Genomic DNA, 26,346 nt, shown 5'->3' on the forward strand with positions numbered 1-26,346 from the left:
TTCTGTTGTCTTCTTTAGTTTCAAAAACACTGATTTCTTTACCATTAAAAATGGCATCTTTGGATATCTTTTCTGCTGCAGATTCTGTTATCTTAAAAAACTGTTAAATAGTTTTTTGTCTGTTTACATATAGCGTAGGAATGGTATAGTAGAGAATGTTGGCAGTTTTAAAACCTTGACTTTTCCAAAACGCAGTTTACCTTGAAAACAGTTATCGTCCCATGCCCACTGACAGTATGATGGGATTCCAAAAATTTTGGAACTGGAACAGCTCTAAAAGTTTTCCCTGTTACTAGAGATATACTAAGCTTAAGTTGGATGTGTGTGAATTTACGACACAGCACCATGATCACCCAGGTCGTTGGTCAAAAAAACAAATAAATAAAAATAAAACAAATAGCCTGCTGGGCCCTCAAGCAAAGAAGGAGATTCGGGTTCAAGTGCCCGTGACAGCAGCCCCTCTGACTCAAATGTTTCCTGAAGTGGAAGTGCGATAGAAGCCAAAAAGATTCAGCTCAAACCCCCAGCTACTAACAAGGCCTTATCACTTCAATTTTAAGGAAGCAAGCATAATGGCTGAGAGGATTCTGCTCTGCCCTTGCAGTGATAAATAATGGCCTTGAATCTGGCAGCAGTGTAAAACTTGTGTTCAGAGCAACACCTGAAACATTGAGAAAGTGAGACAACAAGAACAAGCTCACTGATCATTATTGACAACTGTCTTTCGGAACGCAGAAGGCATCTAATTTACCCTTCCGGTTGACAAACAGCAGCAAAATGTCATGTTTGTTTGTGACTATCTAATTTAACCCCTCGGGGTTATCCTCACTGAGCTCAGGCACTAGAGCATGTTGGCTCGCCGAGGGCCAAACGCTTCCGCTGGAGAAGCACTAAGCCTCAGTCCACATCCCAGTTTGAGATGGAGCAGATTGGTGGCTTACGGACTGCCATGCACTGTTGCCGGTGCTCTGCGGTGAGCTCTCCTTTTGAGGCACTTGTAATATTGTACATTTCTACTGCAACACACACAACGGTGCGAGAGATAAAGCGAACTCGAGTTTTTGTTGTTACTATGGTATTTTTTTCTCCTTCCTTGCCAGCATTGCCAGGAAAAAAACAATTGGAAGCAGCACAATATATAGCATGATGGATCATCCAGAAGATGCAGGATAGTACATCTCTCAAGTGTGCCTGTATTTGCTTGGGCCCCTGAGAACGTGCCGGGATGCAGCCGCTAGCTCACTGTAGATAATGGAAAAAATCACATGTTCCTCCTATTTTTCATCTAATACTATAAATCTGCGCTGAAATTGCTTTTTTCGTTTAAGCTAGAGTCACTAGGTAACTCGGATATGCGCACAGCCTCAAGTAAAGAACTTTGCTTTTTTAAACACTTCTCACTGGGTCTTTTCTTTATCTTGCGCCCTTGTTTTATTGAAAACTGAAGCACATTGTATTTTAATTTATTCTTTTTTTTATTTGTTTGTTTTCCTGCTTTAGCATCGCTTATTCAAGTTCAGTCCAGTTTTGACTCAGTGATTTTCCACTGTCAACCTGGTTTTGATTTCGTCAGCTGCTATTTTTGCATAAACACACAAACCCCTAAGACCACCACCTTTCATTAGGAATCTAAAACACTTAAAAAAGCTCAACTTCAACCCACAGATTGTAGGATGAATGAACGTCTCAGTGTATGATTTGAGGTCAGGCGTCAAAGGAAAGGCTGTAACCGTTACTAGTCTGACGTTGTCACTAACCAGCCCCCACGCAGTTTAAACAAGACTTCTGAACCTTTTACTGGGCTTTAAAAGGAAGCTTTGAATTTCTTAAAACCTCCAGAATGAGTTTTGTCAGAGCTTTCAACCCATGGGATTGGCTTTGCCCACTAAAACATGACACATCACAAGGTGTAATGATTTACCTCTAGTTTTGCCTCTAACTTTATTGCTATCTCTATTTTTACCATAGGAATGCATGCTGTGGAGATGACCCAGTAAATCTCTCCATGCTTGTAAGGGAGGTCAGAGTTGGTTTACAGCTTGAGATCTCTCATTACATTTTTTGTATGCGTTTTGACCTTTTCTCAACCTTGATGGTTCACAGTGCTGCAAATCTGCCAAACTTCCCAAACCGAATTCTGTTTATTTAGCAAGTTAAGCCTTTTAGTTTGTTCCCAGGGGGGATTTAGTGGAATTAAATTGCTTTCATTTAGTACTATGCATTTTGTTCTTCTGTTTGTCTTTTATCTAAAACTGTTTACAAGTGCTTTAGAGGTGAACCACCGATTGTCCATGGTAGTTTGTACTGTAGTTCTCCAATGATTCTAAAGAATTCATTTGTGAAAAGTCACCTTTGTTGTTCTGCTCTGTTCATTTACAGGCTTCTTACTTTAAAATGTTACTCTATGCACTTTTAGTATCAAAACAAGTGCATTGGAGTGGTTGTGTATCATGGCCTTATTACATGCAGTTCTATTGAATTGATAGCAACAAAAACTATCAAGGGTACAGGGTAGCAATTAATGCCTCTCCTTGAGGGGAGAACGTCTGATTTCATTAAAGAAAATCCTTTTAATTAGCACCTGGCCCTTTTGAAGTTCAGTTAATAGAAGTTTAACAATAGAATGTTATCGAGGGGGTGTATTACAGAAAGTTTCTTATCTAAGGTCTTCAGATATGAAACATTAAATTAAGATTTCCCCCCTGCAAATTTGGATTGCTTAAATTTTAACTTGATTTGGGATTCATTTTTGCAGTAGAAATGGCACAGAAGTCTGTTGTTTCTTACAAGGGGTTTTGTGATATAACACTTTTTCATGGTCCTCAAAGGGTCTTTCTACCATTAAAAATCTTTGTTCTTCATTTTTTATCATCAATAAATGTAATGCCATTGTTGAATATTCATTCATTCATTTTCTTGTCGGCTTAGTCCCTTTATTAATCTGGGGTCGCCACAGCGATATAAACCGCCAACTTATCCAGCACGTTTTTACGTAGAGGATGTCCTTCCAGCCGCAACCCATCTCTGGAAAACATCCACACACACTCATTTACACTCTTACACTACGGACAATTTAGCCAATAAATTCACCTGTACCGCATGTCTTTAGACTGTGGGGGAAACCGGAGCACCCGGAGGAAATCCACAAGAACACATGAAGAACATGCAAACTCCACACAGAAACGCCAACTGACCCAGACAAGGCTCGAACTAGCGACTTTCTTGCTGGAGGCGACAGCACTACCTACTGTGCCACTGCATCACCCATTGTTTAACAGCATAAAGCAATCTTTCCCATTAGGCTTTTAAATAATTTGGACATTAGAACAGCAGTCGGGTTGTCCTAATGTCAGGGGCAACCGCTAGGACATGAAAAGTTTGGACGATTCCAAGAGCCTATGTTGTTTTAGAGCCTCCAGACATACTATTAGGGGCCTACTAGAAGCATTCTTTCCTTCTCTACCTAAAGTTAAACTGAGATTTCACCCAAAAGTAAAACTTTACTCATGCTCACCCAAGTTAAAATGTTTAATATCTGTATTTAAGATAAAATAATGCACTTCGAAAAATCTGTAATTCTATAAACGCTTGTACAAATGCTGAACGTGGTCCTGAAATCCTGAATAGACAGACTATGATTACCTAACAGATATGATAAGATTGTTAAATTATGATATTTCTGTAACACGTCCCCTAGCTCACAGGATTTTCTTGGACTTTCACCCCACAGTGCTAAAATGTCTCAGCGAGACTTAAAACAGGCAGCTTGCTCTCATATTGATGGCGCAGCAAAGGGATGTGGCTCTTCACAGTCAGTAGCTTCACACCAGCAGGAACAAGGTGCCGGAGCCAGGGTTTTGGAGGGGACACACCTGGTGTTTGGATGCACAGCGGCTGTGATTGGTTTACTCTGGTCTGCCAGTTCGCAGAAGCCAGGACCACCGCTGGCCCTGAAGATAATCCATCTGTCAGCACCTGTCAGCTGGCTCCCCTGTGCCCCTGTACCCACATGGTTGTGTTGACAGGGGGATTCAGCATACATCTGGGTTACATCACCGATGGCCACTCAACTGAATCCACCACAGGTGTAAGCAGCTCCTCTTCAATAAATGTGGAATGTCAATGGCGTTCTTGAGGTAATGACAAAATGACTGACTTCTTTCATTTCCTGTGGCTCGTCATCAGGGAGTTGAAAACAAATGATGAGTGCTTTCTTGGGGCACGGTCCGAAACGGTGACCGTTGAGGTCGGTGACAAGCAGGAAACTGAAGAGCTGCCAACGATTGACTGAACATCATGGCACTGAACATAGCCATTACAGAAAGAAAGTAATTGGATCCACAAATCAGCAGATGGGTACAGGTTTATAGTGGCGCCCAGCTTTATGGCCTTATATTTCAGGGCTTGCAAGGAGGGCGTCATGGCCGTTTTGACATTGTGGGTAGCTTTTGACAGCGGGCACTACGTTCATGCCTCTTAGCCCTCAAAGGGCTTGTTGGTGAAAAGATAGAATTTCACTCTGGTCAACATAAAGGGCATGAGTGGCACAGATGTGTTCATGAAAGTGTGGAATCTGTCTACATTACTTTCTCCCTCTGAATAGATCTTAATCATGAAAGTCCTAGTCAGCATGAAGCATTATTTTAATTGACTTCTGTATCGTGATGTGTTTCTGCATATTCATTGCTACACTCTGAGAAAAAAAAGGTACACGATGGTACAAATAATGCTCCTTAAGGAACAGTTTTGTATCTTTGTCAAAGTTGTACCTTATATGGTACAGAAAAGCCCTCTAATGATGTTCTGTACTGTTTATGGTACAATTGAAATGAAGGTACACATCTGTTCTCATAAAAAAGGTACATACGTGTTGAACAACACCTTATTTATTACAATGATAATATTTAATAAACATTTAGTAAGCATTTTCTGATAAATACATTCTCATTATTGATGTCCGCACCTTTTGGCGTTTGCTTTCCACTACGCACATGAGCTGGCAAAGTTCTGCATATGCAAAGTGTTCATGCAGACATTTTAGTATTGTAAAACTAATCAAACATTGGGCATATTTCATTACAATACTTTTGCAAGTACATTAAATTAACTTTTAAGTGATTTCAAAGGTATATTGTTTGTTAATTGGATAATGTTTTATATTGTATACAGGAGAATGTATGTCTGTAACATTTTTGAGAAAAGTGTTGTGAAATGTTTGGAGTTAAAAAGTAGAGAAACATGTTTAGATAAAAAACGGATCTTTTGATTTATGTTAAAGTAATTTTTATTCTTTTTTGTAAATGGAAAAGAAGCATTTACACCAAAATAAACTTTTTCTTTTTAAACATTGTTTAAAAATGTGTTTGATGTTTTATATTTACTGAAAATGGATAAAGCAAAATGTCTTTAAATAGTTCTTGAAGGAACACATTTGAAACTGTTAAGGTACTTGTCGCTGTAGTGGTACCTTTATGGATCAGATTTGTACCTTTGATGAAGGTACAATTTTGTATATGCAGGTTTAAAAACCAAAGGAACATTTTGGTTTTCCATGGTACAAATCATGTCCTTTAAGGTACAAACTGCAGTAGTACAAATCTTAAGGTAAAATCCTGTTCCATAAAAAGTACTGCCTCAGTGACAAGGGTTTGTACTTTGTACTTTCTTTAGTACAGCATTGTGCCATTTTTCTGAGAGTGTACCAATTGTAGGGCATGACTAGATTATGTCTTAGTAAATTGATTGGGTCATGAAAAATGGCCTTTATATAACAAATTATTTTGGGCAGAAGTTGAAAAATTGGTCACTGGTGATTCTCACACTGGGAAACACTTAGTGAACCCACAGAGTTCCTGAATTCCTGAAACGTGATGCAAAGCACTATTTAAGCAGAACTACAATAATCTAAAACAAGGATTTTTTAGATCTAAAGTCTAAGGTCACGTACATACTGTAATTTCCCAATATATTGATTGGAACACAACTCAGTCCCAGAATTGTACCATATTCTGCCAGATTGCATGTTTTGACCCAATCCCAATTGAACCCTTTTGCCCTTCCACTTCCCCCTCGTTTTGCACATTCACGTGAAGGGGTAGGGGTGTCCTAATTCCCTTTAGCTTGAAGGCGTAGGCCACAAAGGTAGATAGTCTTTTGAACTGAGATTTTTCAGGACCACATTCGAAACCAAAGAGTAAGAAATTTCCCAGAATACACTGCCTACAATGACAACATGGCAGCAAATGGAAGTCAGAAGATGCACAAATATTTATTTTTTGTCAATATTACACATTTTTACAACAAACAAGCATATGTTGTAATACATTCCTAACCACATTTGTGTTTTACCATTATGCTTAAAAAAAAATTCTAAAATAAAAACCACAAAGTTTCACACTAAATCTATAATCCATTATAATAACTACTGTATAGTGTTCCCACAACATTCTGTCACTCGATGACACTCGAATACTCTGTCAGAAAGTCTAGTGCCTTGAAATGAGCTTTTTACAGTGTCTGCTATAATGTTAATGCTGTTTTTGTGTGGTTACATGATGAATATGGTAAATGCACAGAACTGGTATTATATCGCTATGAAAACATGATATTGTTGCTTTCAGTGATTTCCTGAAGATAAATACCAAAAAATAGCACAACTGGAATAACTACAGCAGTCGTGATCGTCTGCTCTCATATGAAGCAAGAGATCGTGAAATCTACAGCAGTCGCGATCGTCTGCTCTCATATAAAGCAAGAGATCGCGATGACATATGTTGTGTGCAGGTGCTGTAGTGATGTCTGTAGTTGAAGCCCTTCCCCTTCACAATCTGTTTTAAGGGCCAAGGGTAAAGGGTAGGCGTACAATAATAGAATTGGTATTCGGCCTTAGTGTCTGCTGTTTTTATTAGAATTTTATTTTATGATTAACGTTTTCAAACATTATTAATGAAGATTTGTTATTTATTTATTTATTTATTTTTTGGAAGGCTGAAAAAAGAAAGCTGAAGTCTTAATGTAAGAAATGCTTATTAATGCCTCTTTTACAGTTTACAGCAGTACAGTTAAATTCAGCATATCACTGTATAGTTCAAGACGGGTCACCCTGTTCACGTTTGCGTTTCCACTGCAAACAGTCATCTTTCTTGGTAGGTGTGGTGTTTGCCAGAAAGTTGCCGTCATTATCATTCTTGCTTGAAGGAAAAAGTCACACAAACTGCTACCATGTAGCATCTTTTGCTCACTCAAATTAAAATGTAAAAGTGCGGCAAGCATGCGCAAATAGAGAGCCCTCTCTTGCTTTCCATACATTTAGACGTGACATGAACAGCTTACGTTCATGTAACGATGGAGGACATACAGCTGATCCCGTTCTTGCTTTTTAGCACATGAAAAGGCTGTTTGTCACAAGAAGATGACAAGCTTTGTTTCAGCATGTTCTATTGCTGCTTGCCATCATGTCTGGGCTGTGTATTTAAAAAGGGTTGTGTTGTCGTTCTACTGGCTTGTTGTAAGTGCTGATGGCGATTGTCTGCAAACCAATAGTGTTCAGCAGCCAGTCTAGCTCCATCCTTTGGGCACCGTACTGTTGTGCTAAGTATCCTTGTGATTCTCCTCACAACAAGGTCCAAGGACGGCTTCCTGTTTCTGATTTGAGTTTAGCCCATAACATAAATAAACAACAGCAAAGCAAATTCTTTATACTTCTTCCAGTATAATCTTGTAGGCTGGTGTATTGGAGCTCAAATCTGCAAGGTGTTGGTTTTTTTAGGAGCAGGTTTGACACCTCACTTAGGACAAGCAGAGTAGGTGCGAATAATGTGCAATACATTTTATAGCAAGTTAATATGTTTTGATTTAATGCTGACTCAATCGTTTTAGGCTGATGGCATTATCTTAGTCTGGTGCCCAAGTATAAATTCGTTTTCAGCTCTTGAAAGACTTGAAAGTGAACAAGGTGAATCATTGAGAGTACATCAGTGAATTCTGAGATCTGCCTTTTTCCTGGAGGTACTTTCCCTCCTGTTCTGGCAGTTATTTGTGTGTTTGTTTATAGCAGAGCACTCAGTCTCTTCTATACACTCAGATGGGGAAAGTAGGAACGGGTCAGGGGAAGGTCAGTTGAGGGGAAACCGTGTGATGTGACTGAAAAGCAGAAATACGTCAGCACACCATCTTTGGTCAATTTTTAAAAAGTCTCCACATGTCTCTCTCTCTCCTCCCCCAACACTCTCTCTCTCTTGCTGTCCCTCGTTCTGTGCCATTTTCAGTGAGAAAGAGGGAAAATGGTAGATTAATTGTTTTCTACAGGTAAGAGAGGCATCTCCAACGGTCTGCTTATTTGAATCCTGGCGAGGTCCCATATGCTCCATGAAATCTGTTCCTCTTCTCCACGAGTGTTAGCGTGTTCAGTGAAGCGGCACTGCATTAAGACAGGCCTGGGCTGTGTTCCAAGAATACTGCGGTACCACCAGCTGATCCTCAGCATCCACAACACATTCATCTTGTATGTGGAGCTGTGTCTAAAATACCCTCCCCAGCGAGACTTTCTGTGCCCTTGGCCAAAGGGTTTGTTCCTTATGTAATTAAAAGTCAAAGAAAAAGACTGAATCCCAGGACCGTCTTTATGACTTTCACAAACGCTCAGCTTGTGTTTATACTTTTGTCCCTAAAGTAGCTTGTGGTTCTGTTTGTGCCAGCGCACACTGAGGTTGTTCCATTCTTTTCTTTCAAACCTATAATTCGTAATCTCCGCATTTTATGTTTGACATACCCAGGGACTTACTTTACCGGGAGAGAAATCATGCTGCAGAAATCGGTATTGATTTGCAAAGTCTATGAAAAGTCAAAACCCCAGTCAGTATTCCCTGGTTTCTGCTTATATTAAAATGTCTTTGCCCATGATTGTCTCATTGGGGCAATCGAATTGAACTGGAAAGGCTTGAAGCAAGACTTTCTCTATTTTTCTGTAAAGCTTCTCGTGCTAAAGAAACTGTTTTCTCTCAATTAAATCAGCATGTCACACATATCGTTGAGCCTAATCCCAAATAATCCCGTGAAGACATTGTTTGCTGTTTGGGCCAAACACTGATTTATTATAGGATGGTTGAATATGCAAGCATTTTTTGACAAATGTTGCTAACGTACACTGACAGATGTCTAGGGCTGATGTCACCTCTGTGGCAGCTGGGTCTGTCAGCTTAGAGGGGTGAGAAAGCTGATGAAAACATCACACTGGGAAATGCTTAGTCAACCCACAGAATTCCTGAATTTCTGAATTCCTCAAACGTAATGCTAAGCACTATTTAATCAGAACCACAATAATCTTAAGAGGGATGCACTGGTATGGATGTTTTCACTGATATCGATAACCGGTAACTTTTAAGATTTAGATGCCGATAACCGATATACTTTAGCTGATATATATAAATATTTCAAAATGTAATATTTTCATTTAGTAACAATATTTCTTTGCTTAGCAAATTAACATGCAACTTGACTGTTGCATAAAAATAATAGGCTTAATAAATGGAATTTAATTAACAAACAAGTAAAAGAAATATATTTTAAATGAAATGAAAATGAAAAAAACAAGAAAAGAAACCAGCTCAAATGTTCTTGAATAAAATGTTTTACACTACTGTACATATTTACAAATATTTAATGTTCAAAAAAGCATTTTGAGAGGTGTTTTGACTGCAGAGCCATTGTACAACCAAAAAGCTAAATACAGATAGTATGATTTAATTTAGAAAATGCGACATAAATTTACCCCTTTTGGTGTTGTAGATTCTTTTGAACGCATGTGGGTGCTGCTTATCAATCAGATGCTTCTATGTTCATTCTTGCTGTCAATTGTGGGAAAATGATCGATGAAAAATTTATGATAAACCGATGTGAGTTTAAAACTTTAAGTGCAGGTGCTGTGTGATGCACATGCACATGAAGCAGAGTCAGATTTGTTCTCGGAATCAGATTTTGATACTGTACAACACCTGAGCATTGAGCACAGATGATTTTATGACAAACACAGAGCATAATATAAAGACTGAATGTGGCAGGCAGTTAAGAACACCTATGCTGGGTTCAGTGACTGGGACACGTCTCCTCTACAGTTCTGTACAAGTACATATTCCATCGGCTTAAAGATATTAGCCTAATTATTATATTGGACGATAATGGTAACATTAAAAATAGCATATATCAGCTGATATCCATATGACCGCTGACCATATGACCATATGATATCGTGCATCCCTATATTCTAAGGTTACGTACATACTGTAACTTCCCAAAATATAGATTTTTGTGTATTGAACACAAACCAGTCCCAGAATTGTGTCATATTCTGCCAGATTACATGTTTTATGGTTAACGTTTTCACATTAATGAAGACTTTTTACATTAATGAAGAGTGTTTTTTTTTAATGTTTGGAAGGCTGATTTGGTAAGCAATGTTTTGAAGTGTTTTCCTGTGTACTTAATGTAAGAAATGCTTATCGATGCCTTGTTTCCACTAGGCAGTGCTATTAAATTCAGCATTACTCTGTATGGTTCAAGGCAGGCAAGCCTGGACAGGGTTTCCACTGCCAACACTCACCCTTCTTGGTAGGTGTGGTGTTTGCCAGAAAGTTGCACTTATCATCATTCTTGCTTGACGAAGAAAAAGTCACACAGACTTTTACCATATAGCACCTTTTTCTCACTCAAGTTCAAATGTATAAGCGCAGATAGCATGTGCAAATAGAGAGCTCTCTCTTGCTTTCCATACATTTAGACGTGACATGAACAGCTTCATAAGCAATGATGGAAGACATACAGCTGATCCTGTTCTTGCTTCTTGGCACATGGTTTGTCACAAGAAGATAACAAGCTTTGTTTCAGCATGTTCCATTGCTGCTTGCTGTCATTGTATTACGGTGTCATGTCTTGGCTGTGCATTTAAAAAATGGTTGTGTTGTCGTTCTACTGGCTTTTTGTAAGTGCTGATGGCGATTCTCAGTAAACCAATGGTGTTCAGCAGCAATGGTACATTCATTCATTCATTCATTTTCTTTTTGGCTTAGTCACTTGATTAATCAACGGTCGTGACAGTGGAATGAACCGCCAACTTATCCCACACGTTATTACACAGCGGATGCCCTTCCAGCTGCAACCCAGTTCTAAGAACACCAATACACTCTTGCATTCACACACATACACTATGGCCAATTTAGCTTATTCACTTCACCTATGGTACATGTCTTTGGACTGTGGGGGAAACCAAAGCACCCGGAGGAAACCTACACGAATTCGAGGAGAACATGCAAACTCCTGACAAAAATGCCAACTGACCCCGCCGGGGCTTGAACCGGATACCTTCTTGCTGTGAGGTAACAGTGCTACCCACTGTGCCACCGTTCACTATTTAGGTACCTTTGACAGTGGAAACAGACATAAATGTGTTTCATACTGTACCAAACCATACCACTCAGTGGAAATAGGCCATAAGTGTCTTTAGGCTTAAGTGATTTAGTTTATGGAGTTTATAAAGTGGGCAGGTGCAGGCCACAATATTTTGGTATGAGGCTTATTTATTTCTAAAGTAAAGCCCTGGATTTATGTTTATTATGGGCTTGATCATACTTTATTGGGCTAAACTAATGAGTTTAGTTATCTTCTTTTCTTGAACTGTGCACAGAAACAATAAAGACTGCTAGACCTTTAACATCTAGTAGTTTTTTTTAGGATTATTCTTCCATTTAGTCATTAATTGAGTTGTTAAATTGTGTTTTCATTCTTGTAAATCACAGAACTTTGTGTGTACAGAACTGACTGAATTGAACTGGAGTGTTTACATGACCTAAAATGAAGCCTCTTGTTTTTCACACATCATCACCATGCAGAATTTCATGCAACAGAACGCATGTTAAGTGTGCGCAGTGCCCATCATATCCATATCTTGAGTGATCTTTCTGCTAGTACTTAGTCACAGTGGATAAAATATTTAAACAGCGATGGTGGAGTGCAGAGGCACGATTTCAGCAGTGAAGAAATCTTTTTTTCCCCTTCTACTTCTTAAAACTAAGCGAACCAAAGAGCACATTAAACATACTGCTTCCACACATCAGTGTGATTAGTTCTTAACTACACGGATCTTTTGCACGCAGAACATTTTCCATCATGGTTGGGTAACAGTTGGTCAGTAATGGACACTGTAATTATGTGTTTTAGGAGCAGGGAATTAGCATAAATAGGCCATGTTTTTCTTTTAATGAGAAAATTGTAATCGAGCCCGTTTAAAATGGCAAGACTTGGAGGTGAAAATAAGGGTAAACAGAATTATTTTTTTCAGGCTCCTGTGGGACTGACATTGCTCATATCTCTGGGGTGTCATTAGCTGTGTCATTGACAGATCCATTTTTCTTTTCGCCTGCTGTGTAGGTTTGGATGCCTCGTGGATGCTGAACAAAATGCCTGTGGTTTCGAGTGCCTCAATCAATTCAGTTCTTTCTGTCTAGTCGGGAATTGTTGCTCACTAGATGCCTCTGAGCTTCTTGCTATTGTAATCCATACCTAGGTGGATAAATTACTGGAATAGCTGCTGTTTTGTTCCCTTGCTCAGAGCATCGTCATAGTAACATCTGCTTACCATGTTTCTAAAAAAAAAAAAAAGGTCGATTTATTTCATACTTTACTCTACAGTTTGAGTTGCTTTCCCATCATATATACGGCAGGATGCGAAATTAATGTTTTTGCTTGGTAGCACCAGTGCTTCAAACTTTAAAAATTTGGGAGAACCAGACACAATTTAGGCACATCCATCGAAAATTAAGAACACGGCCATTAAGAATTTTAAAGTGACAGATTAATTGCATTTGACATCAACACTAATGCAAAGTTTAAAAATATGGGTCCCACTTTATATTAAGTGTCCTTAACTACTATGTACTGTTGTAAAAAAAAAAATAAATGAGTGAAAAGAGAAGAGAAAGAACCCAGTCCAGGAGACTCGAAACAAGCAGAATTCCTTTATTGAGACGTGTTGGTTAATCTGCAGTCATACAGCGTCTTTTAGATGTCCATGGGTCTGCAAGAGCCTACTAGAGGTCCGCAGTTGGTGCCGTGAGCCGGATAGAGACTGAATTCATCAAATTCTCAACAATTTGCTACAAAAGACTGAAATCCACCTGGAATTCAACTTGAACCTTCAAGATCAAGGAAACTTCTTCAGACGGAATCTTCAGCTCAACGGCAATTTGAAGTCACTCAGCGGACGTCACAAATTCTCAACTATTTGCTGACTGCAACCCTGATGAACATTGAAGCTACCTGAATACAAAGATCAGATCACTCCAGACTGAATCTTTTCAGCTCAACCTCGATTTGGTGAGTTTCACTCTATCAAAAGAACCATACAGACCAGTCTATACACATGGTTATTCTCTGCTCCACCAGAGAAAAGTTAACAAACAGCTGCAGGGTTTGTTTAACAAAAAGTTATTCTCTATTTCAATAGAGAAGTAACAGTTTTATCCTCTGTTCAGACAGAGAAGTAAAGCCTTACGTGCTATTTTCTTTTAAAAAGTTATCCTCTCTTCAGAGAAGTTAAGCCTTATGCGCTATTTTCTTTTCTTTTATTTCGTTTTCCCTCTGTTCAACCAGAGAATATAACTTTTTAGTTATACGTAGATTATTGTTCATTTGAAATTAGATGATATAAATTTATATTTCCACAGTACTTACATCAAAAAATAAATACAATGTACTTACTGTGTTTATAATGTATTTGAGAACACTTGTGGTGCTTTTGAGTTGAGATAGAGATTGGGTTATGGACAGGTTTGGTGGTATGGGTAGGTTTTAGGGTGGATTAAGGTGTAAGGGATGATCAACAGTGTATTTACAATTGTTATTACAAAAGTTAATTACAGATGTAATTACATACATATATTTAATCAAGCATGTGCACAGCACATACATGTATTTACACAATAAGTACATTGTAACAAACTATTAATTCCTCTGTAAGTACATATAAGTTAAGGCCACGTAATATAAAGTGGGACCAAAATGTGTATATATACTGCAGATACATATTGACCGCAGTACCGGTCTTTTCATGAGCTTCAACATTAGATTAATCTTAGGGACTGAAAACCCTATTGCGATGGTGTACACGGTGTTACATTTTACTTACACTGCCTGACAAAAGTCTTGTCGCCTCTCCAAGCTATAGGCACAGTAAATAATAACTTGACTTCTAGTTAATCATTTGCAATTAGAGGTGGCTTATATGAAAGGCAAAGGCCTCTAGATTACTCTTATTTTACCAAAATCAAATACGATAATGCCTTGATTTTTAATTATTTAATTAAGACAGTAAGGTCTGACTTTGTTTAGACAAAAGTCTTGTCATTTAGCAGAAATAATGTTCAGTATAGAATATAAAGTCATGGTGCAGTGGGAAAATAATTAATATTGTTTATGACTCCCATGAGCTTGGTTGACTGCATCCATACGTCTCTGCAATGACTCAAATAATTTATTAATAAAGTCATCTGGAATGGCAAAGAAAGCGTTCTTGCAGGACTTTGGATTCAACTTCAATGCCTCCTCCTTCATCTTACCCTAAACATGCCCTATAATGTTCATGTCTGGGGACTGGCCTGGGAATGTTTGGTGACTGCTGTGCTATCGTGCTGAAGAATTTGCCCTCTCCTGTGGTTTTTAATGTAATGGGCAGGACACATATGTCTTGATACTTCAGGCTGTTGATGTTCCCATCCACTCTGCAGATCTCTCGCACGCCCCCATATTGAATGTACCCAAAACTATGATTTTTCCTTCAGCAAAATTTACTGATTTCTGTGAGATTCTTGGGTCCTTGCAGGTTCTAATAGGTCTACTGCAGTATTTGTGATGATTAGGATGCATTTCAATTAATGATTCATCTGATAAATCTGCCTTCTGCCACTTTTCCAAATGATCAACTAGATGTCAAGTTATTATTTGTTACTCTTCCAAACTGGGATTGATTACAAGACTTTTGTCAGGTAGTGTATAGATGTCACTTGTATAGCTGACAGCATCCTGACAATTAAATAAAAGATTAAATAAAACCTCTTGCGCTTAAAATATAGATGTTACCTCCAAACTCCTTTTCCGGTGATGAATTGCAGGATTGCTTGAAAGGCATCCACTGCATAAAACATATGCTGGATAAGTTGGTGGTTCATTCCACTGTGGTGACCCCTGATTAATAAATGGACTAAGCTGAAAAGAAAATGAGTAAATGAACCTCCAAACTCTCTCACAGATTTCATGCTTGATGGCTTTAGCCATTTTCAAATCTGACTTTAACCCACTGGAAGTCTTCCACTCACTTTGATTAAAGCGTACACCCTCTCAGATGGTGGATTAACATTCACCACGATCACTATCTGTTGTGCCTTTATTTGTAACTTTAGGTGGTTTCCAAAAAAAAAATCTGTCAGTGTTGTTGTTTTCACTCTCGTCTCAGCGCTTTACATTTTCACGGTTGTGGCTCTCTGTCATCTGAAGGCAGAGGGCATTGAGTGGGTGATTGACAGCTGATAGTAACCAATCTATTCGCATTTTTTTTACTCCAATGCTCTTTTCTTATTTTTTCTTTGAGAACATTCGCTTGACATATGTGCATGACTCCCATCTTTTTCAGTGCCTCACGTTTTTAAGATGCCGTGTCAAATAAACGATTTTCAACTTTTACATGCAGCGTGGTCTGTCAGTTCCAGAGTAATGCGCCAATCAAAAGTACTTGAAGGCAGGGCTGGCATTGCGGGCTTTATTCAATGTAGCTAGTTGGCATGACAACTGTTTTAAAATATTCAAGAGCGCTGCGTTTCACATTTATAGACAAAATGCACTCTGCATGAATGTCTTTAATCTGTGCATGCTAGGTCTCACGGCAACAATTTAACGGCCTCGCACAAATGCTCCCAAATACATTTTGAGGTCATACAGATTAACCTTCATGCACATATAAAACGTTCATAATTTTAAGCCCTGTACAGTAAATTTTTTGGTTGGTTATCAAGGGTAAGCAAACATAATTTCGCATATAGTGCAGTTTTAATGTTTTTTTTTCCTTCATTTTACATAGAATCCGCTTGTTTCGAAGAATTAAATGCTTAATGTTTACCCATCTTATCATCTTCCACTTTTCATTAAACAGTCAGAGATTATTTTCAGCCATCTTTTTGCATTTAGTGTTTTCATGCATTCATGCCTTTTTGTAATTATCAGACCTCAAGATTCTATTACTGTCTCTATTCTACTGTGTTTCTTTGGCAACACCGGTGATGACCAAACTAATCTACAGAGGTCACTTGATAAAAGTTGTTGCTTTGAGTAAATTATAAGTTTACATATAATAACTAAGAGCTTTCTGAGTATGTGAAAGTTTTTTACCTGTTGGTACTCGTGATTTCGGTAATTACAAGATGGCGTGAATATATCTTACAGTCTTTTTTATTGCACAATTAAATATAGGTAAACTACATTTTATTATAGGCTATTTTTATTGCTGTTATTTTCTCAGCCTTTTCTCACAACAAGGAATACAGTATAATATTTATGCAGTAATTGTCTCATATGAGCAGGCATCAATGCTATCTTTGTTACTACAGAAACAACTTGGAGAAGAAAATGGCCTTTAGAGTAATTCATTTGTAAACGAGGTTTGTTTTTTCATGTTGCCAGTAAAGACAAGGACAAAGATGTGTTGTCTTTATGTCGTTTCACGCTACCCAAGCTTTATTTTCCCCTTATTCACTTACAGACTGTAGTTCTTCCGATTTTGTCATTTTGTGTGTCGTGCCTCTGTTGTTTTAGTAGTGGCACGTTGCCACTGCATAATTGTGTATCAGAGAGCACTGAAGTGAATTTGTATTCTCTGGAATATCACCTGTTGATTTCTATTTTTTCAAATTTCGCTAGTTCTTTGTACTCTCTATCCTCCAGTAAGCAGAATGCAACAAATAACCTCTGGACAAGCGATCTTACCGTTTGCATCTTGGGGAAAAGCAGATGACCTTCAGGCATTTCTCTGTGTGTATGTGTGGGCGACTTCAAGCGTTAGCAGACTGTTTGTGAATATAAACTGCAGAAGAAATGACAGCCCCACATCAATCTCTCTGCCTCCAGTCAAATGTTTGCTTTAGCCCACTTTGAGGGATTAAATTTTAATAGTGGTGAGCTGCGAAGCCCCTGAAGATATTCCCTTCGTCTCATCAGTCTGGAAACCGTAGGAGGGGCTACTAAAGAGACAGCAGCAGATCAGAGTGTGTGTTTCTTGGTTGGACGTCCACCCCCCACCGCACGCACAGCTGCCCACTTCTCATGCTGAAGAAAGAGAAGAATGAGGGAGGAAGCCAGCAAGCCATGTCAGTACTCAAGTGACGCTGACCCGTGCCACACGCATTAGTCTTCCTGCTCTGTTTACTTTGGACGGGTAATTATACTGGCGAGGCATGGCTGAGTGTTGCAGTGTAGCAGTTGTTTTCCGTCTTTTTTTTTTTTTTTTTTTTACCGTGTTCTAATCTTCTTGTAAGTCCAGATAATTAATAGAGGGTCGACAGGGGAACCTGTGGTTGTCATGTTAATGGATCGGATTCAGCTTGTTGAAGCAACTTTCCTCTGTTCCCCTGCACACAAACAAATTGTGTCCCAATGAGTTTGAATTTAAATAGCTTTATATATTTTTTAATAGTCAAGACACTATAAAAACACACTATACACCCTATTATATAATAACACAATATATTATTAAGATAATAATTCCATACTTTACTCAGGCATAAGCCATTTTGTGACTATATGACTTTCTTTTTTTCAGACAAACACAGCCGATGTTGTTAAATAAGATCATAACTTTCCCAGCTTTGTAATGCCAGTGAATGGTGTCTGAGTTTTTGAAGCTTTTCATATGACTATTCTATTCAATAATACTATTCTAAAACAAAGCGAAGGAAAAAAAATATTTGAAACTTAAATTCAGATGTAGGTGTAGTGAAGCTTATGTAGAAAGAATAGTCATCAAATCTCAACTTGGCCTAGGACAAGTGAGTAACATTTTTTTAGCTTTTAGGTATACTCACAATTAATCAATTTTAAATCGAAGTCGCGATTTAAAAAAAAAAAGTGAAATGTTTCAAATTGTAAAATTTGCAATTATTTCGATTATTACTATGGCGAGGGGTGCTAGTAACTAAAGCAATCCTACTAACTAACGTTACTCAAAAAGCAGACAACTGTTACAGCAGAACCCCCGAGCACCTACTATGGAGAAAACGAAAGCTGTAAACTCTCTATTTCTCTTTCTGTGGACCTTTAACCTGCTTGCATGAGGTAACGTTTCCTCTCTTCTCTCTTAGCTGTAACAGCAATACCTTTGGACTTTGCAGCTCGGGTTTTCTCCACCGCATCTGTCGCGGATCAGCTGTGATAACCATGCATGGTTTTATTTATAAATAAAGGTCAATGGCTCTACATATTATGACTTTGTCTTGCTGGAGTTTACAGCCATTTTACTTCACTTTAATGCCGCTCTGTTTGTCTATTGGAGACATTCATAAATATTCCTGGCAAATCTAATAAATGTTGGAGACATACCTGTTACAAAAATGCACTAAATCGCACTTTAACAGTGTTTATTTAAGAGCGCACAAGAAGATCTGACCTTGAGCAACGTAAACTTGAGGGCATGCAAGAAGTTTTGTGCACGAACAGAGGAAATTGGCGTGTGAGCAAAGAGATTTGCATGCTTGTATTACATGAATGCGATCTCGACTTGTAATACTGCACTCACGACATTTGTCATTGAAATAACGCAATATGTAGTTGGTAGATCTGTGTAAAAAAAGCCTTGCCGCCAGCTGGAAAAAATCCTAGAGGAAACACTGCCATGCAGTATAGACTACAACCGAGACCGTTTATCTGTATCTGTGTCACTCATCAAAGAATAATGACAGAGCTGAGCTGACCGTTAGAGCCAATCACAGCCCTTTCTGTTGATTGTGGGAACACAATGACGAGTTTAAGAACTCGTTCGACAACGCTCAAAAGCAAGTAGCATAATATTTACATTTGTTTATTTGGTGTAAATGCTCATGTTGTACTGTGCATGCACTTGCGTTTTGTTTGATACGTTGAAAGAGAGCTTTGAGCAGATAAAAATAAAGGTACAGTTCATTTATCTGACTGCTGTATTAAAGGACTAAATTAAAGTTTAAATAATATATAACAATTCTTTTGCTGTGAAGTAATCTAAAATTGTGTATGGAAAGCATGATCAGTGCGCCATGAAAGTCATGAAATCGATATGAAAAATGTAACAATCTAAATCTAAAAGTTTTATATATCTATATATATATAATAATTTATATAGAATTAATTTAATTGAACTCAAAATACTGTAGTTATTTTCTTAATTTGTCATAATGTCAATCATAACAACTTTATTGGAAAAAAGGTTTTAAATAAACAGAAGTATAGCATACTTTTGTGATTATGCATGGTCTTTATTTGGTGCTGTTAAAACCACCACATCAAACCTGTAGCTCTATAAAATTACAGTAAAACACGTTTTAATTTGCAATTTTGATCAGATAAATAGCAATTAGATTTTTTTTTCTCTAAATTGTGCAGCCCTACTTTTAGGAGAACTACTAAACTGTTGCTTTGAGCCCACAGCTTCATACTCTAGAAATGCTGGGTTATTTCAACTTAATGGACAATATAATTTATGGTCAATTATTTTATTAAATACATTTTATGACAAAACTGATCTCATCTTTTGGGTTTGTCTATTTTAATACCCAAATTGGGTTGAAGTAACCCAGCAATTTTTTGAGTGTATCGCATAAAGAAGTCTTTGTTCAGAAGTCCTTGGTGTTCATATTTGAAGTCCAGACTCCTAGTTTTGTGCACAACAAGGTTCATATGGCAGCACTTACACTCATTCAAACAATCCACCCTAACTGAGCAGTCGCACCAGAGTTTCAATCGAACCTAAACCTGCCAAGTTGGAACACACCCTTTCATTTTTCTTTTATCCTGAACCTAATATTTTGTCCATCAGCCTGCTTTTTTCTGCTTCTTTTTCTTCTTTCTTCTTTTTTCAGTTTTTGAGTGGTTTCTTTCTGTTGAATTATAATTTTTTTTAATCAAAAATCATAACCAGCTGTGCATCAAATTAACTGCATCATATTTGTTATTGAAGGCTTTAGTTATGAGTAGTATTGCCTTTCTGTTAAATGAGTCATTCAGTACAGTAGCAATGCAGCTTTCCTCTTACAGGAATCTAGTCTTTGGCTACAAACTGGTTTACATCACATTTGATTTGCAAAAGTTGATGTTTTGCCCAAAGGTATAAGACAGGCTGTCAGATTTAAGGGATAGTGTGCCGCTATTGGTCAGCATGGTGTAATGCTTGAAAAGCCCCTCGGGCACACTTAAAAAGGTCTTTCACGATCTGTCACATATAGGCACAAAGCCAGACCTTCATTAGCTCACAGCAGTGCAGGCAGATTGAGAAAGAAGGATTTAGGGCCCACTGTTCATTTTACATCCAGTTTACTGAATGTTAAAGAAGTAAAGGGGTTTCTGTCTGGCTAAGAGAAGAAAGGAGCCAAGAGTATTAGTGTTGCCACACTGTGTGCTTGCGTGTTTTTTATTGTGGTGATCAAACTCAAAAGGCTTCTTACAATCTCTAAAGCCTCTTGCAGGTTAAAGGAAGCATGGCCAAAATCTTTAAATATCCTATTATATCTTTATAATCCTGTCATTTTTTTTTTTTTTGGGGGTGGAAATTCAACAAGAAATGTATCTTTGTTTGTACAGTGGGGGGCAACATTATAAAACAATTACTGAATAATTTTTTTTCACTATACAATTTCTATTTAATTGAGAATTTGATATATATATATATATATATATATATATATATATATATATATATATATATATATATATATATATATATATATATATATACTGTTAGATTTTTTTTTTTTTCACAAAAAACAAACAGATTTTTACAAAATAACCAGGGCATCATGTTTTTAAGGGGTTTAAACAGTTGTTTGACAACATTGAGTACGTTAACATGGACACCATTAATTCGATTGTAATGCGATTAAGACAATAATCTGATTCAGAGTTTACCATGTAAACAGCAATTTTTGATTAGTTTAATCCGATTACAGGGTTTCTGCAGATATATAATGTCAAATTTAAGACTTCTAAAGACCTTTTTAAGACCATTAAGTATTCAATTTAAGACCTATATTGTAATTTCAAAAGCACGCGAGAAAAAAATGTAAAACCATAAAAATTATAGTAAAATAAATGTATTTATATTGAACAGTACTAAAGACAGGTTAGATGCACTATTGAACTACGGAAAAAAACAAACAAACATGGACGAGACTTTTATACTTTTTCGCTATTGAGATATTTTTTTAAATGACGATTGTAGGCCAAAAGAAACAGACAGTAAGATCAGACGAATAAAAAGAGAATCATTATTATTGAAGATGTTTTTGAGGGCCTGTTATTTTGTTTTAACAAACTTATCTCTCAGGTTTTTTCAAACTTTTACAAAAACTTTCCTCCTATCCAGTGGCTGTTGCAATTTCTGCACAATTAGCATTAAAGCCTAAAAGTAACGGTTTCAAAGAGTTATAAAACATTATTTGTGGTGTATTTTAAGTTGAAACTTCACATACACACTCCAGACATTAGAGACTTGTTTTACATCTTGTAGAAAGGAGCATAATAGGTCTTCTTTTAATTAAAAATACAAATTAAAAAGCTTTATTTTGTGTTTGACACAGCGATCAAGATAGAAAAGTGATCAGTAAAGCTACCTTTACTGGAGGTCATACCCTCTGCATTTAGCCTCATTTAGCCTCAAGTGCCTGATGTATTACTTTGTAAGTGCCTGTTGCTCTGGCTGGTGACTGAAGTCCTTAATGGGCGTTCCCACCTTGAGGTTTCTTAGGTAACTTTAATAATGATATTCAATAATAGCAGATTAGTTTTCTTGCTGCTGATAATAAACATTGTGCATGTAAATCATTAAATGTAAACGAATTCCATACATAATTACGAAGATAAACAGGAAATGTTCTCTGTCAGTGTAACTATTTATCTTTTAACTATTTATCTTTTGTTGGTCTACAGCACAGAGATACAAACATGCTGGTACAGGAGCTGAGAGAGGATACATTTTTCTGTCACTTGCAAAAGTCAATCTTCATTTGCGTAAAGCTGAAAGATTCTCAACTTTGTTGCATTGCTAGACATGCCCACATCTATCGCCTTTAACAGTCTATGTCACTCACATGACGTGAGGTCAGCTGAAGTCGCTTACTCTCCATTGAAATGAACGATTGATTGTTGTTTTGTTGCTACATGTCCCTCATAGTAGGGCTGCACAACATTGGAATAATCGACATTGTAATATTTTGTTTTTCAGCGATATGAAATATACTTCAATAGATAGATTGAATAACTTTTGTGAATAACTGATTATTTCAGAATTATTAGGTTGATTTATAAAGCAGTACATCTGCATAAATGATTCAAATTAACTTTTTAATTTTTTTAATTAATGCACATTTTTTATTTGATGTTTGACAAAATCTCAACTAAACACGAAGAGTGGGTGGGGTATACAGTAGCGATGCTCCTTTAAAAAAAGTCAATATTTATTTATTTATCAAAGCTGTAAATTATTAAAATGAACTTTCAACTTTATTTTTAGTGGTGAAGAATCATACAAATGAGAGCAAACAAACAACTTTTAATATATCTGTTTGGTAAGTTAAATAGCAGTTGGGCACAAATATTTAAAAATATAATGTAAAATGACACTTGGTAATCTTCACTTGTAACAATACAGATGCTGACAACAGAGTTGAGAATTTACATGCAGAACTTTTTTCAAAAGAGAATGGTGCAAGCAATGGCAAGCAATGGTCAACACAGGAATAAACAACTGTATATGGCCAATCCAGAGTCGTGGTCAATAAACAGGCAAAGTACTGGCAGGCAACAAGCAACGTAACAAAACTAAACAGTGCGAGGGCCAAAACTCGGCAAGGCAAAAGAGACGCATCGTAATGTTCACAGTACAGATAAACAAGACTCAGCAAAGATGTGTGTGTGTGTGTGTGTGTGCGCTGTATTTAAAGTCCTGTAATCAGTCCATAATAATCCTACGGCTGTATGTGTGAGTGTGTAATCAAAGTGAATCAGGAGCCGGTGTGTACGAAGTGCAAGACGTAATGTGTTGTGCGTTAAGTGACAGAAGTGTAGTCCAGGTGAAGGCACGTTTACCACTGATTTACCAATGATCATAACATCACTGTAAAAGTGTATGTTTGTTAAGCTACAAATGCTATTGTTTCTTGTACCTGATTGCTTTAAATTCACTTGAGGTATTTAACAGGGGGGAAATGCAATCAATAAACTTTAAATGGTAGTATTGTCCATACTTGACATTAAAGATTCTGATGCTGAAACAATATATTGTGCAGTCTTAGCTCATAGTGTGAATGTGGCCTTTTCCTATCATCTAGCACTCTACTTTAATAAACAATCAGCCGGCAGTTGAATTAAAGATGCAACATTCAATATTCAGAAATAAACTTAAGTAAAAATCAAACACAACTAAGCAGTGATGTTGAAACAATTTAAAAAATACTAGGTATAATTATCATATTTGTAATTGTTGTTTGTCTTTTAAAACAAACTTTGCAAGCTTATTTCTAGCAGATGAGTGAGATATCTGTCAACTGTGCAATTATATAAGCCATCAGTTGAGTTCTGTATTAATTAGGCATGTTGTTTTGTTGCACTGAAACCATAAACAACCACACTCACATTCATAATGTTAAGGACAAGTTGTTCTTCCTCCTCCTGGCTTGTTCGTGACATGTCTCATCCAGTATTTTTGCGTTACTCCCTGTTTGTTTGTCACTCTCAGTTGTATATATTATATCCAGTGGCAGCATAACAGCTTACAGAATTGCATTATATGAAAAATCTCATTATTCCGTGTATAGTAGAGCTGAAGGTTTGTTATGCAGCAGAAACTCTGTCAGCATGAAAGTGTTGTCCCCGTCTGCCATCACGGTTACGTATTGGTGTTGCTTACGCCCTGTAGATGTCGTATGTGTGAAACACACCTCACCGCTATGCTACCTTAAATGAGATGATGTTGAAACAAGAAATAAAACTGTTTGATAATGTTTTTCTGAGAAAAAAGGTTTGCAGTTTTATCGAGTATCATCATGTGGCTGGTAGTGTATCTTGTAAAGTTTTCCTGCTGATAACTTTAGAAATTTGTTTTTGGTCACTTTATGTGTTTTGTCTGATTTGTGGAAATGGTTATATACATTTGGACACATTTTTTTGATTTATCTTTTCTACAAATAAAGCATCCACATTTAACATCACTTATAGTTTAATTATTATTGCTATTATTTTTCACAGAAATGTAAGCTATATACAGTGCATCCGGAAAGAATTCATAGCGCTTCACTTTTTCCACATTTTCTTTTTGTCACGGTCTTATTCCAAAATAGGTTGAATTCATTTATTTTCATTCATTATAATTCACTCATGTTCTAGTAAAACACTATTAAGCGCACAAGCGTTCGCTCCATGATTACTGTCATTATAGACTAAATGAAAAATCTTTTTTTTTGTCATACAAAAAAACATATTAGTTTGTGGTTTAAATTAGTTTGTTTAAACTATTTCCCAAAAACACAACCATATGCCTTTGTAAACTAACAAAATGCCATATTTTTCTATTCTTTTTTCGCTACATTCACAGAGTCACCACAGGTAAGTGATGTGTCTCTGTTGTTAAAACTGTCATTAGATATTATATTAACATTCAAAAATTATGACCTAATGGTTGAGTGGTTAAAAATGTAATTATTAATAATAAATAATAATAAATCAAACAAAAAAAATAGAAAATAAAATGAATAAAAATTTCAATAAAAATGTAATTAAATAAACATGCCAAACAGTCATCTTTGACATTGCTGTTGCAAATTAGCTCTCTTATCTGACATGTAAAATAGCCCATAAACACTCTCTCGTCTTTATTTTTTTTAACGTTTTGTAAAGTAAAAGTTGATCATACAGTATGTGTTTTCAACAGCCAGATGCATTTAAACCTGCCTAGATTCATCTGGAATGCATCCCAGACTACCTCCTGATGTGCTTTGAGTGAATGTGTGTACAGTATATCTGTCTTGAATGTGTTTCCGATGGCTTTTACTCTACAAACGGAAAGCTATCCGATTAGAAAAAGCATGAAATAGCCCCTAAATGTTCCTGTTGCAACACTTGTTTTTTTGGCTATAATTCTCTGTGACTTGAATCAAAGCACCCCACTAAGAATTATTTAAATGCATCATCGGTGGTCACAGAACATAATGTCCAGGACCGTCAAATGCCATAATGATGTGACTACAAAATATGAGTTAGGGAATATTTCACGGAACAATGTTCACGTTAAACCGACAGGCCTTCTGTGCCATTTTAAGTTTTTTTGCCACTGCTAATTATTCTAGTTTTGCCTTATTGTCACCACTGTGACGAAAACAAAGACTTGGTGCCAACTGCCACAGCTTCCGTATTTTGTCACAACAGGCTCTGAAGGCCCCGGGCAGACTTTTGTCTATTGGCTTTACCTTCAGATTGAGCAATCTTGTCTGAATCAGGTCATTGCACTTCTGGCTCTTCAACTAAAAGAGAAGCTCGCTCTAATTGGACCCAGCTGGAAACATGTGAAACGTAGCAGAACTTTATGTCTGACTTTCAAGGTTTGTGTGACAAAATACGCTTGTTCTTCTTCAGTAGTCCACTATAAGACAGTAATAGTTTTTTTTTTTTTTTTGCTAAAGCTTACAACCAAAAGAAATCCTTTCCCTTTATTTTATTCATTGAGGGTATGTTTACATTATAACAAAAGTAGGTATCATTTATTGTTTTTGCTGTCAAGTAATTACATGTATATACACACTCTCACTTTATTAGGTACACCTTACTAGTACCAGCTTGGACCCCCCTTTGCCTTCAGAAGTGCCTTGATCCTTCTTGGCATTGGTTTTACAAGGTACCAGAAATATTCCTCAAAGATCTTGGTCCATATTGACATGAAAGCATCACGCAGTTTCTGGAGATTTGTCAGCTGCGCATCCATGATGCGAATCTCCCATTCCATCACATCCTAAAGATGCTCTATTGGATTGAGATCTGGTGACTGTGGAGGCCCATGGGGTACATTGAACTAATCGTAAT

The 26,346-nt window shown here is 37.1% G+C and overlaps 2 protein-coding genes across 19 annotated transcripts in view; both read left to right on the plus strand.

Moving 5' to 3' along the window:
* The window catches only part of atp7a (ATPase copper transporting alpha), an 813,847-nt gene extending 799,905 nt beyond the window's left edge, over positions 1-13,942 (plus strand). For both annotated transcript variants that reach the window (XR_012389556.1, XR_012389555.1), the window contains exon 21: positions 13,716-13,942. The gene's annotated coding sequence lies outside the window, so the exon portion shown is untranslated. The remainder of the gene's footprint in view (positions 1-13,715) is intronic.
* enox2 (ecto-NOX disulfide-thiol exchanger 2) overlaps positions 1-26,346 on the plus strand; it is a 403,527-nt gene that overhangs the window by 119,003 nt on the left and 258,178 nt on the right. The gene's annotated exons all lie outside the window — the stretch shown is intronic.

This window comes from Danio rerio, chromosome 14, assembly GCF_049306965.1.
Source record: "Danio rerio strain Tuebingen ecotype United States chromosome 14, GRCz12tu, whole genome shotgun sequence".
Taxonomy (NCBI): domain Eukaryota; kingdom Metazoa; phylum Chordata; class Actinopteri; order Cypriniformes; family Danionidae; genus Danio; species Danio rerio.